Source organism: Hemibagrus wyckioides, linkage group LG07 (assembly GCF_019097595.1).
Source record: "Hemibagrus wyckioides isolate EC202008001 linkage group LG07, SWU_Hwy_1.0, whole genome shotgun sequence".
NCBI classification, from domain to species: Eukaryota; Metazoa; Chordata; class Actinopteri; order Siluriformes; family Bagridae; genus Hemibagrus; species Hemibagrus wyckioides.
The window spans coordinates 20,421,547-20,433,033 of NC_080716.1; positions in this window are offsets into that span (position 1 = coordinate 20,421,547).

Sequence of the window (11,487 nt, forward strand, 5' to 3'; positions counted from 1 at the left end):
GCAAAGCATTAAATCAAGCAGACACAGGTCAGCAGTTTCAATGTTCACATCACATTCAATGCGTATGACCAGCTCTATAAGCGGCTCATTCATGTTTGCTGATAATGTTTGCTTATTTCTAGGCATATTTCTAGGAAAATGTAAACTTCCTTAGAGAACACCACTTTCCCATGTTGCAGCATGATGAATCAAAAAGACCTGAATCATTTAGATTAGAAATTAATTCTGTGATATATTAAATAGGAATGCTACCGATAATCATCCCAGACTGTGGGAAAAAAAACCTAAGCATATTTCTAGGAAAATGTAAACTGCTTTACAGGACACCACTTTCCTATGTTGCAGCATTATGAATCAAAAATATAAAAACTGAAATATCAGTTTTTCATTTAGATTAAAAGTTAATTCCATGATATATATTTAATAGGAATGCTACCAATAATTAACACAGACTGTGGGGAAAAAAAACCCTGGGATAAACCTGGGATGATTACAACCAACATACTCTTTGGATGAACTTTATCATTCCACACATTTCAAATCAAATTCAAATTCAAATTTTATTAGTCACATACATAATTGTACACAGAATGATATGCAGTGAAATGCTTACACGACTGTTATGACCCTAGGAAAAGGAATAAGGACAGAACAAAGACAAGATAAAAAATATAAAAATAAAATACAAAAATACGAATTTCTATCAACAATTCAGTGAAGTGTGAAGTTTCAGACCTCAAGTGAGACTCATGTACCTGGTAAATTTCCCAGTCTAGTGTATTTTTTAGGCAGAATCTGAAGTGGTCCATCTACTCTGGTCTGCTTTAAGAGACAATATAAGTATTCCACTGAATAAAATTTCTCTCATGCAAACTTCATTTGATTGCAACACCAACTTTCATTTTAACAGTAAACAGGAGGTTTTATTTCTCAACCACAAACAAACCTAGATATGTATTGGACATGTCCATCTTTGCAGACTGCAGTCTCACAACCCAGACACTCACTATTACTCCTTCTCCTGCATGCCAACTGCACAAAACAAACAAAATTCTGGAGTTACAATGGCTTCAGTAATTTTTTTAATGAATGAGTCATTATTTGCTACCAAGATGTTTTAGTGGTCATCAAGTTTTACTACAAAGACTAGTCATCACAATAGGTTCATAAGATCATAAATCAGTGGACTGACCTAAATGAAGGTTCATGAAAATAGCAAGCTTTGTTTTGGGAGTCTGGCAGAGTGTGATCAGGAGCAGTTCTCAAGTGGCAACTGATGAAAATCTAAGCATTGTAGAGTCAGAATCAACAGATAAAAGTGTACTGCATACATTTCAAATAATAAAGACTGCTACATATAACCACTGTGAAGCACCACCATGATGTTGGTTACATGCTTAAACATCATGTTAAAGCCCACGATGATGGAATGCCTAATGGCATGTGGCTTATTTACATTATAATAGACGAACAGTCACCCGTTTTCTCTGATCTTGGGTGAAGCAGAATGTCTTTACAATGAACCTGAGAATATTCTATTTTAGACCTGCTGTGAAATTTAGATGATGTGAATGGAAACATGCTATCTATCAGACACCTACGACATGAGCAAATAATGAGCTAGTCAGAACACAACAGTTAGACAGAAATGTTAGTCAGTAAAGTTCGGATACACACTGCACCACAAACTCATGGTTGGATATGAACTCAGAGTCAGGGTCGGAATTAACAGCTGCCACAGAGCGGTCCACATAGATTTGTAGTGGATAGTGCATAGGACCATGCAGTGCTGGTTCCAGGAGCAATGGCTCTCCCTGCTGGAGTACAGTGGACTGACAAGGCGAGCGTACATCACCTGAGATGAACCACAATTAAACTGGAATGCTTCTCTTAATTTAATTTAATTTAATTGAATTGAATTATTTGTATAGCACTTTTAACAGTGGACATTGTCTGAAGCCACTTTACAGAAGTATAGAAACATAGAAAAAAGAAAAAAAAATTATAAAAGTTTAAAGTTAAGTTACTATTTTATCCCTATTTTATCCCTAATGAGCAAGCCTGAGGCAACAGTGGCAAGGAAAAACTCCCTGAGATTATATGAGGAAGAAACCTTGAGAGGAACCAGGCTCAGAAGAGAGTCCATCCTTTTTTTGGTGACACTGGACAGTAAATAATGTAAATGTAAATAATGTCCTTTCTACAACAGCAACCAAGAGCTCTTGAGGAACTATTACATCTGTGTAGTTTCTGAATTCATTAATGACTTAGCACTAATTCCTTCCTGTCACAAGCTGACAGATGCAACAGTTCAGGGACTGTTTGATGGTCTCCAAGTGGTTCTATGCACAGCAGTCCCCTGGTCACAGGCTGTCCACACAGATCTATCCATAGTAGCAGTGAGCACCACCAAGCAATGAGACTCCGGGGTAGAGCGTCTGGATGGATCAAGCATATCTGGAAAGGAGAAGTGGTCAAACTGGGAACTCAGAACACTGGGAGTTCAGGAGGGGGACATATAGCTTGACAGAGAAAGACAGATAGAGAGAGAAAGATATTGAGTATGCTTGTGTGGCAGGAGAGGTCATTAGTTTTAGCAAATCGGAAGAATCCCTGGAGCAGGGGTGTCCGATCTTATCCGCAAAGGGCCGATGTGGGTGCAGGTTTTCATTCCAACTGAGCAGAAGCCACACCTGAGTCTACTGAAAGCCAAGCTCTACTGATTAGCCAGTTGGAATCAGGTATAGCTTCTGCTCGGTTGGAATGAAAGCCTGCACACACACCGTCCCTTTCTGGATAAGACCGGACACCCCTGGAGGGTATAAAAACTGAGAGGGTATGTGGCTTTGGATGCGTCATCATTGATGGGCCGTGACGTCATCGACGTGTTATTGTTTGGTGCTAGGAATCGCTGGTGGACACGAGAGACGGTATAGCACTGTGCTGTGGTTTCTTTTTAAATTAAGACAATCGGATGCTTACTGCATGCTTGTTTTAGTTTTGTAGGGAGGCTTGTATGTTCAGGCGACGGGTTGCCTTTCGTTTCGTGCTAGAGGAGCCTGCTGTCTGTCCCTTTAGTGTATATATCCCGGAAGTGCGCAACTGTATGTGTAATTTCTTGATATCTCTAAAGTGTTTATAACACGTCAGCGAAACTAACATCTTAATTTGTTTATTACGGAGTGCAAGAGTTGAGTTCCACATACCTGGGTGCTCCGCGTTCTACACTGGGTTTTATACCAGCGTCCGAGTGTTTGGAAGTGCGCCGCATGGACGGTATCATTGTTTAGCCGACATGCTGCTTTAATACATGTCCTGCTGCTTAATCGACACGTGAATTGAATCTGGTCCTCAAAATTAATGTGATGCTAAAGAAATGTGGATTGGTATATTGGCTTTAAAAAGCAAATTCCTTGTTTGTGAAAAACCCTCATAACCAGTAGCTGAACTGTAACACTCTTAAGGAGCTTCTATTTCTGACAGTGTTGCCGCTCTACATTTTATTTTCCTTTGTTTGGTTATTTTTTATTAAGAGTAGTTGATTTTCCTTTTTAGTTATATTCTGCTGTATTTAAGCTTGTTTTCCTTTTTTTGGGCTTTGTCTCTCTGTAGACATCCCATATTGCAGTTAATTTCTTTATCTTTATATGTATATTGTATTTCTGTATAGTGGGTTTCAGTTAAGTTATTAACTGGAATGTTTGTTTTTTGTTGCTTTATTTTCAAGTCATCCAACAGTTGTAATTGTGTTGGTTTTCTTTGTTTTAATTTGTATCTCTTGTGTTGGCAGGAACCGTGGCTCTTTGGTTCACTGCTTCCTACACGGGTGTCGTGCTCCTTGGGAGGTGGTTGTGAGTGCACTGTGTGTGTATTAATAATAGAAATTGAAGTCTTCTATCTTACTTGAGAATAAGAGCCTGTCTGTGTCCATCTGTCATTAAGAGATGCAGTTTTAGAAGTTTGGGTGTGAAATGAGTGAATGAACTTGGTTTTATTGTCTTGCGTTGTATTTTCTCGGCCTAAATAAAATATTTTTGTATGGAACCCTACTGCTTCTGACCCTGTGTGACAAACGAATCTGTGCGAGCCTTGTTGGGCTCAGCTAATTTTCTTGGGTGGTGCCCAAGTGGCATAGTCGGAAATTTAATGTTGGTTCTTTATCTATATTGAACTTAATTTTTACATTTGAGTCTTTTATTCTTTTTCCCCACCATGGGTGCCACACTTGCGATCAGTCAATGTTTAAAGACCATGTGGATTGTGTAAAGTGCAGGCCAGGACTCCGGCAAGACTAGCTATGACCGCATAACTAAAAGGTAGTCAGAAGGTGACCAAGTCTTCCCAGGACATAAAGCATCTAACCACATCAGTCAATAAACCTCAGTGACTTGCAAGAGTGGTAAGGTGACAGCATCCAAACATCCCAGTACACCAAACATTCTATGCCCATGAACCTTCCAGATGTGCTCCTTTACCTAAGAAAAACTATACATTGAGAGCTTGGCTAAACAAATGTGTCTTCAGCCTGGATTTAAACACTGAGGCTGTGTCTGAATCCCAAACACTAATTGGAAGGCTGTCCCATAACTGTGGGGCTTTGTAAGAGAAAACTCTGCCCCCTGCAGCCTTTGCTACTTGAGGTACTATGAAATAGCATGCACCATTTGAATGAAGTAGTATCATAACCAAAAGATCAGGAACTGTGCTGCAAGACCATTTAGTGTGTTAAATCAGTAGTAGTATTTTATAATCAATGTGAAATTTGAATGGAAGCCAATGTAGTGTGGCTAAGATAGGAGTGATGTGTTCATATGTTCTAGTTAGGACTCTAGCTGCTGCATTCCAGACTAACTGGAACTTATTTATGCTCCTACTGGAACATCCAACCTAGAAGTAACAAAAGCATGAACTAGTTTTTCTGCATCATGAAGTGACATTTCTTATCTTAACAATGTTTCTGAGAAGAAAGAAGGCTACCCTAGGGATATTATCTACATGAGCTTCAAACGAAGGTCTAGAGTCAATAATCACACCAAGATCTTTTACTGCTGGACAAGATGAAACAAAGACCATCCACTGTTACTCTGTAATCAGAAAGCTTACTTCTGGCTACATGTGGTCCTAGTAGAAGCACTGTTGTCTTGACGGAGTTAAGCAGGAGGAGGTTATTAAGCATCCACTGTCTAATGTCCTTTACAGATTCTTCAATCTTAATAAGCAGTTGTGTCTCATTTGACTTAGCTGAAACATATAGCTAAGCTTTTCTCAAACTGCACCTCCTTATTTCATTTCATTGCTTTTTAGTTCCTCCCTCCAAGGAAGTGAGGAAAGGTTACAAGTAAAAAAAAAAAAAAGCAATGACAAGGAGTCAAAAATGAACCCACACATATCATTTGCAAAATGAGGCATCCATGTTCACTACAGCCACCTTACTCATTGATCACATGATACCCACCTGTATTCTGTAGATCTGCATACATATGCACACATGTTGAGAGGTGGATCATAATGAATGAATGAATTAACAATCAAACAAACAAAACAATAAATAGCCCCAACTCAGCACTCTAGAAGCCTACTAACTTCTGTCATTGGTTCCCATATGACCACATTCTTAAAACCTGTACATCCTCAAAGATTGTGAAATGTCATAGAGCTCTCAGTCATGGGCTATTTATTATTTACATTTCTTCAAATATACATTAGTATGCTTATAGTTAACTTGACAGAATATTTTACTTGACAGAATATATGACAAACTGCTGTGCACTCCACTGTACACTGAACACATAAAAGACACAAGATGGAGTTGTGAAGTGTTAAGTGTTAAGATAAGTGTGAGGTGAGGTGTGTGTGTGTGTGTTTCAGAGATCATAAACATCAAAAGCACTGAGATTTGATCTCATGACTTTCCAAATTATGTCCAATGTCCTAACCACTAAAATTTGCAGTTGTACAACATTTCCGAGTGAACTGTAATGGGAATTTCACGTAGAGTTTCTGTTCTTTGGGCTTTTCCCATAAAACTGCTGTATTTTTACAGTATGAAAGTGCTGAATATACAAATATACACTGTATTATTTATAGTGTACAATATGTTCATTATATGGATTTATTTATTTGTTTGTTTTTTTTTACTGAAATTTGAAAAATGCTTGCATTGTATACAATAAGCATTTTCTTCTGTAATTGCTGGATGTGTTGTCCATTTCTTTTTTTGATGAATGGGTGAAAGTTTCAAAGATGCACCTTAGCAATTGAGAAACTATAATTAAAAAGAATTTCCAACATGATTTACAATAATTCTTTATGTTGCAGTCTTGTCTTGCTTTCAGGCTGAGAAATATGCAGACTTTTACATACAGTGTATACTGATCTGTGGTTGACAGGAGAGACCATAGGTGCCAGGTTTCTACAATCTACTTAGTACTTACTTATGAAAAAAGACCAAAACTTACCATCTGACCGTCACAACACACTCAAGAGGCAGAGAGCAAATTGAATGTCACTTTTATTCAACAAAGGCAGGCAGAAGGCAAAACGTGACTTTGGCAGAAAAGGCAGGCAGGCAGGCAATAACGTAAATCAGGCAGACGGTAATACGAAACGTATTGGTAAGGAACACAGGCAAGAGTTTGACTTACGGCACCTAACGTTAACAGTCTTAATACTCGCCGCTGCCCTCGGTGAGTGAGCGCTTTAACCCTCTGGGGTCTGTGGCCTTTTTGAAGTGAATCAGGTCTCTTCTTGAATTTGTGTAAATTTCAAATCTTTACCAATGTAGTAGCTAATACATTTTAACATATTTACATAGAGCACAAACTGGGCTTTCATAATATGGCTGATGTAAATATGTTAGATTCATGTGTGACTTTTAAGCTTATGTCAACACATAACGAAATTACACATACACGAAAATAGAATTTTGAACTCTAGCAGGAAAACAGTGAAAATGGAGAAAAAACAAACCAGGCAGATTGTTTTGAACACAGGACTGAGTTCATGAAAGTCTTGGGTGTGGGCCCATAGAAAAACAGTTAAATTCAGAAAGACCTTTTATTTGGGGTAAAGTGACTGATGTGCCTAACTGAATAATCCATGACTATTCATGACTATGTAAGACCTATTGACACCTGGCTCAGGTGACACCAGGTTTCCCCAGGACTCCTATTGATGTCTCAGCTGTTCGCACCTATACATTCAGATTCCTCCTACAAAAACAGGGTACACTGAGGCCAGGTTTTGTTGAGAGAAACAAAAAATAAAGCATGGTTACTAAAATTTTCATTGAAATGCAATTCTTTTGGAACATTTGCTAAAAGGCATATTCACAACCACATTCCAGCCATTCACAGACAACTATGTTGTTTTTCTGGGTTTTTTTTTAGTGATCTGAGTATATGATGAGATTTTTAGATTAATCAGTTGTTTAGGACATAAAAAGTATCAATAAATTTTATTGTACAATGCAATATGCAACACAGTTATCTTTTTTATAACCATTTTTAATATAACAATGCCATTTAGAACAAAGCCGACCTATCACAATAGGGCAAATCCTGAGGTCTTGAAAGGCAGGTTTATTTTTTATGGCGTAGGTAGTTCATCTAAAAACAAATAAATAAATAAAAATATATGTGCACATGGACAAAATTGTTGGTACCCTTCCATTAAAGACAGAAACACCTACAATGGTCACTGAAATAACTTGAAACTGACAAAAGTAATAATACATAAAAATTTGCTGAAAATTAATTAATGAAAATCAGACATTGCTTTTGAATTGTGGTTCAGCAAAAGCATTAAAAAAAAACAAACTAATGAAATTGGTCTGGACAAAAATGATGGTACCCATAGAAAATAACTTGACCATAGGGACATGTTAAACTAAATTGTGTCCTGTAATTAGTATCACAGGTGTGTGTACATATATGTGTATTTTGATGCAATAGATGAGTAAGCATTTTATTTGTTTTTGGATAAAATGATCTCCTTCGGATAAAAGTGTCTGTAAATGCAATGCAATTGTAAATAATTACTGAAAGCTTAAATAAATGTCTAGTATATAATATAGTACTATATTTATCATCTTTCTCCTTTTCTCCTTCAGTTCTAATTTTTTGTCAAATTGTTGAAACTCTTCCAGGTCCATTTTCTAAAATTTCCTCCTCTGCCTCTCCACCTGGCACAACCACAGCAGCCAGTATTCTGTGCTGCACACAGAGGATGTCTTGGTGCGTCTCAGTAAGCTCTTGCAACTTTTGCAAAACCTTTGTGCGATAGCATATAGAAACAACACATTTGTCACTGAAGATTCTGGTAATGACTTCCCTGCTGCAAAAAATGATATACAGCTGTAAATAAACATTAAAAATGCTTATTAACTTTTTTTTTTTTTTTTATTTACCTACAGAATAAATCAGGAGATGTAGGCATTTCCTGTTCCTGTTGGTATGGGGAAGAGAGAAATATAGAAATATATTGCTTATTGCTTTAAATCAATTTGGAATTTCTGAATCATTTCTGAATTATATATATATATCTTCAGGATGTGTTTTAGGCAAAGGCTGATCTAAAAATACAACAGAAATAGGAAAAACATCTATTACTTTACTTTGCATTTTAGAGCTTTTATGATTATGCATAATCAAGAAAGTAAATTAAATCAGATCAGAGTAAATAAACATTAGTGTCTGTGTGAATTATTTAGCCACTTACATTTGGGTGGAACAGGTTTCAACACCTTTGCTCTTTTGACTGGGATAACACCACCCTCTGAAATAAAATATATTTTAGCATTTTTCCATAAAAGGCAGAGTTCACAAATAGAATTCAAGTTTAAAGCCCATAGTTTATAAAATAAAAAAAGATGACATTAAGTAGTGTGATGAAAAATTTTAAAGGAAGAAGCTCTGTCTATGTGACTAGAAGTTTGGGATTAAAAGTTATTTGTGACCAGAGATTGTTTGTGCAAATTGTTAGAGGGTCAGAATGCACTGGAAATGAGATGGCAAGACTCAAGGCCTAGAATTAGCTTCGGGAAACCTGGGTAAGTTTATCCTGATCAGGCGTTGTGTTGTAGCTAATAAATGACAATGTTTTTCTTTCTTTGTTTGTTTCTTTGTGTTTGAATCATGTTTATAAAAACTCAGTGGAACAAATGATCAGGGCTCTTCCTCTTTGAGATTTCTCTGAGAGCGTTGGGTCCTGCTGCACAGCAGTACAAATTGTCAACCTTTTAGTGTCCTATTTTCTTTAAAATTCCACAGCATAGAAAAAACTGTAATTAATTGTATAAATTACTGTAAGTGTTTTTAAGACAACTTGGACAAATTGGAATTTTGTTTACAGTTTTATTAATTGTCAGACCATTTTGGTACAATTTTGCAAATGGTATTTTTTTCAGTCCAAATCTTTAAACTGAGTGTGTTTAGCATTTCTCAGAAAGAGTGGATAAGATTTGCATGATGTCTAACTAAGGTTTTGCCAAAACAGTGATTGACAAATGGGTTTAGGTGACTGAGGATTTAGTTTAGAGAATGGGGTTTAATGTTTTAGCACTGAGTAAAAAACGGTAAGAAAACCAGTGTGTATTATACACAGCAATATAATAGTGTACAGCAATGGGAAAATAATGACTTATGAGTATTAAGTAATATTTTTTACACAGTCAGAATAGTATACTTTACATCACTAACTCCACTTTACATCATTAACTCCTACTTTATTCTGTTTAGAAAACAATAAAAAGAGAATTGCCCAAAAACCTGGGAAAAGATTTTTTTGATTCCATCTTTCGATTACATGCTGGATAGATATTACGTTATATATTGGTTAGGTAATGTTATGTATATTCATTATTTTATTTCATTCTTTTAACAATTTAACACAATAATAAAACTATTAGGTAGTTTTTTCTATGCTGTGGAATTTTAAAGAAAATAGGACACTAAAAGGTTGACAATTTGTACTGCTGCGCAGCAGGACCCAACGCTCTCAGAGAAATCTCAAAGAGGAAGAGCCCTGATCATTTGTTCCACTGAGTTTTTATAAACATGATTCAAACACAAAGAAACAAACAAAGAAACAAAAAGAAAAACACTGTCATTTATTAGCTACAACACAACGCCTGATCAGGATAACCTTACCCAGGTTTCCTGAAGCTAATTCTAGGCCTTGAGTCTTGCCATCTCATTTCCAGTGCATTCTGACCCTAAACACACAAGAGATGGTTGCTGACTTCAGGAGAGCACAGAGTGACCACTCTCCGCTGTCCATCGACAGATCCTCGGTGGAGATCAAGAGCACCAAATTCCTTGGTGTCCATCTGGCGGAGAACTTCACCTGGTCACTCAACACCAGCTCCATCACCAAGAAAGCCCAGCAGCGCCTCTACTTCCTGAGGAGGCTGAGGAAAGCCCATCTCCCTTCCCCCATCCTGACCGTGTTCTACAGAGGGACCATCGAGAGCGTCCTGAGCAGCTGCATCACTGCCTGGTTTGGGAACTGCACCGTCTCGGATCGCAAGACCCTTCAGCGGATAGTGAGGACAGCTGAGAAGATCATCGGAGTCTCTCTCCCCTCCATCACGGACATTTACACCGCACGCTGCATCCGCAAAGCCAACAGCATTGTGGCTGACCCCACACACCCCTCACACACACTCTTCACCCTCCTGCCATCTGGAAAGAGGTACCGGAGCATTCAGGCCCTCACAACTAGACTGTGTAACAGTGTCTTTCCTCAAGCCATCAGGCTCCTCAACACCCGGGACTGAACTGTTCTACACTCTCTCTCGCACACACACTCTCACTCAGGACTGAACTTTATATCAACTCTCTGTCTCTCTCACACACAGATACACACATACTCTCTCTTGACTGTGTGAACACGCACACACACAATTTATATTGTTCATACTTATTGCACTACCTCAACCTGTCATCCGCTGCTATAGTTATATTTATGTTTATTCTATTTGCACTACCTCAACCGCTGCTGTGTATTTTTACACAATACTTTTTTTTTTTTTTTTTTTTTTACATCATTTCACTTTATCTTATCTTATTTCACTTACATTCCAGTACACGTTCTTTTCTTTCTTTTCGGCGCCAAGTGTCCTGTGTTCTTTTGTGTTGTCTTTCTTGTATTTATTGTCTTTCACTGTCTTGTCTATGCTCTGTTTGCACCTAGCTGCACACTGTGCACTTTACGTGGCTAAGGCAATCTTCTGTCCTAGCTCTGTGGTGTTGTTTTTATGTTGAACTTTGTTGTTGTATGTTTATGTAGCACCAGGTCCTGGAGAAACATTGTTTCATTTCACTATGTACTGCGTCAGCTATATATGGTTGAAATGACAATAAAGCTTCTTGAATCTTGAACACTCTCACTCATCAAAACACATTTTACACTGTGATGCACTCATGCTGCAAAACATGAGCAGCAAGTTTAACAGAGCTACAACACAGATGCCATTGTTTACACACA